The sequence below is a fragment of the Bombus vancouverensis genome, chromosome 5 (assembly GCF_051014615.1).
Source record: "Bombus vancouverensis nearcticus chromosome 5, iyBomVanc1_principal, whole genome shotgun sequence".
Classification (NCBI taxonomy): Eukaryota; Metazoa; Arthropoda; class Insecta; order Hymenoptera; family Apidae; genus Bombus; species Bombus vancouverensis.
This window is the reverse complement of record NC_134915.1, coordinates 8,714,296-8,717,332: the sequence shown is the minus strand read 5'-3', so window position 1 is coordinate 8,717,332 and position 3,037 is coordinate 8,714,296.

Genomic DNA, 3,037 nt, shown 5'->3' with positions numbered 1-3,037 from the left:
GAGAGGGACGGCCATTTTGAGGGACCGTGCTGGCTCTCAGGTGGCGCTATAGTTGGAGAACTGTGGCTACACCGGTGTGGGTATTACACTTCTTTACGTGCGCTCACCTGGCGAGGTTCTGTCTTCGTCACCTGTGATGATACACGTTCATCGTTGTCGTTCAACCGTTCGTTAGAATAAAATCTTCGTACTTCTGTCTATCTTCTTTTCTCTATTTCTTCTTTGTCACACTGGTAATGTTTAAATATAGCAAAATTGCAATTATTTTGATGAAATCAACTGCTATTAGTTGAATAGATTTATCTGACTGTAAACTCCTACTTTTTGAACGAAAAATAATAGTTACGGGAGAAATTGGTGAACTCTATTATGCAAACTATTTGTCTGCCAAAAAGTTCGTATAAACGGAGTTCTACTTTAGCGTAAAAGCAGATTGAGGAATATGATGGATAGCACTGTGCTTACACACGTGCCGTAATGATAAAGTGACAAAGTACATTCATTCTTTCGTTATTACCGCATCACATCGGCACAAACGCGTAGAATCAGCATGATGTTTATTATGCTTGATTTTGTCTAACAACTTACTCGATAAGTAGCAGATAAACGTGCAATAGAGTTTCTCTCGTGCTGTTACAGGTTCACAGTTGAAAATTCATATTCTTATAATTTCAAAACTAGTAATATTTAGATCCATATTTTTTTTTAGTAGCTTCATTGTTTCGATGAGTAGTAAGTACTCCTGAAGTTTGACTGCAGCGTATGAAATACTCTACTTATACGAATCTTTCGGTTAGATCTAATAAGTTTATTTGTATACGGTCGATGTTTGATGATGTACGAGATTCCTGGATGATTTCCCGAAGAATTCGATGATTTCTCGAGCTGGCTGGAACGTGGTCTCGGTTCACTACTTTCATTTGAGCAACTGATCGATACGTGATGGGAAAAAAGAAAGCGGAGTCACAATTTTGTTTACCGAGACTGGCGGCCACCGTTTTAGGATATGCTCGGCTGTGATCACATTTAGATGCTCGTACGCTAATTGCGAGTTGAATCAAGTACAGTCTGCAATTCGATTTATTGCGAGTTTACTGTTTAATTACAGGTGATGCGAAATCGGGATTCCTCCGAGTCGTTCGGGCGTCATTTTTTGCCTACTTCTTTATGGCCAACTTTCACTGACGCATTGGGAACACGATTGGTTGGAATGTTAAACCCGATTGGAGTTACGATTGTTAATGTTCTGACGACAATGGGCGGGCTTTAAACTGTCGTCTGGTGTGTCACGAATCGAACAATTCGAATGCTATAGCACTCAGGAAATAAATTAAATTTGTTATTGTACGTTCTAAAATAGCTTGCAAAACAATTCTTCTCAAGTATGATACATAAATTCAAGACGAGAATAATCGATAATTTATTGTGAGATACCATCTAACTATATCGTTAGCTTACTTAACAGATATCTTACAGCGTTACAGTTTTATATTTTCACAAGTCGTCAACTTTCTTTTCTGAGAGTAGCGATCTTGGACAAAAAAGACACTACGAAATACCGATTAAACGTCAATTAAACTCGAATATGATTATGCTTTTATATTGCAAATCAACTTAAATGTAAAATTAACTCTATAAACTGTCCACGAATGCGTGCATTCATCTATAACAGCTAAAATCGGTGAAATAGTTAATTAATTTCCCTTCCGTGTGAAGTGGAAAATCGTGAATAAAAAAGGACCCCCGCTTAATGAATCTGTTACAGGCACAAGAACGAAGCATTAAACCTCCATCAACCTGCTTATGGTTGTTTTCACCTGGGATACCGAGATATCGTGCTTCGATATCTCCAATGAGATCATTTGCTTAGTGGAGTGTACAGGCGGATGTTTTTTCGTTTGAATGAAAAGCAGGTTGAGCACGCGGTGGATAATAACGGCGGATTCGATAAATTATTTAAATGAATTGTTAAGACTGTAAGGCGAGATCTCTCTTTCTTGGTAACCGGCGTTCCAGACTGACGTGGCGTGCGAGCAGTTCCCGATTTAGTAAATTGCTCGTAGACCTGTTTCATACGGTTCAAGATTAAAACGACGGAGGGAGAGAAAAAAAATGGAGAGGACGAAGGCGAAGGGAAGGGAGGTATAAAGAATCAAAAGTTTTTCGCCGTCGAACGAAACGTTTCAATACCCACGCGAGTATTTACGAATGTCTCGCCACACGTGGGAAGCAAAGTTGTATGCGGTGATGCAACCATGGATATAATACAGATGCAAATTTGAGTCGACAACAGTTAGCATATAATTACACCTTACTGTATTTAGTTTTACGACTGTTCAACTTCAATCGAATACTTCACCTTTCTATCGTTCTTTACACTTGTTTTTCCTCGTTCTAGGTGTTCGAAGAATCGCCATGCTTGGAATCGCAATAAGAATTTTTACTTTTATTGAAGCTTTAGTACATTCTTATGTGAACGATGGTTTATCTAAGTTGCATATAAAGTGAAAATACTATTTCCAAGGTATTATTTGTTCTATATCAACATGTTTGGAATATCTTATAGAAATTCTTATTTTTATCGAGAATGTTCTGTATGTTTCTATGTGAAGAATGATTTATCCGAGTTGCATATAAAATGAAAATACTACTTCGAAGATATTGTTAATTTCATGTCATGTTCGATACGATACTGATACTGGATGGTCATTAAAATTCGAACACGTTTCGCTTCTTCTGTGATTATATCATTGATTCGAGTACGATTGCATTATGAATTGTTAGAGAAACAATGCCCGGGATTTATTCATAAAATTTATTGTTGCAAATGAATGGAGGGAGGGAGAGAGAGAGTTGTCTTTCATTGGTTCATTACGAATTGCTTATAAGTTGCGATGAAGTAACGGAATTAATTTGCGTTTATGTTCTCTTCAAGATAATCCCACATAATGCTCAATATCTACTAGGACTGGGATTCAATCGATGAAACGCGTTTCAAAATAAATTCATTTATTGAGAGAATAAATTTTTCATTAAT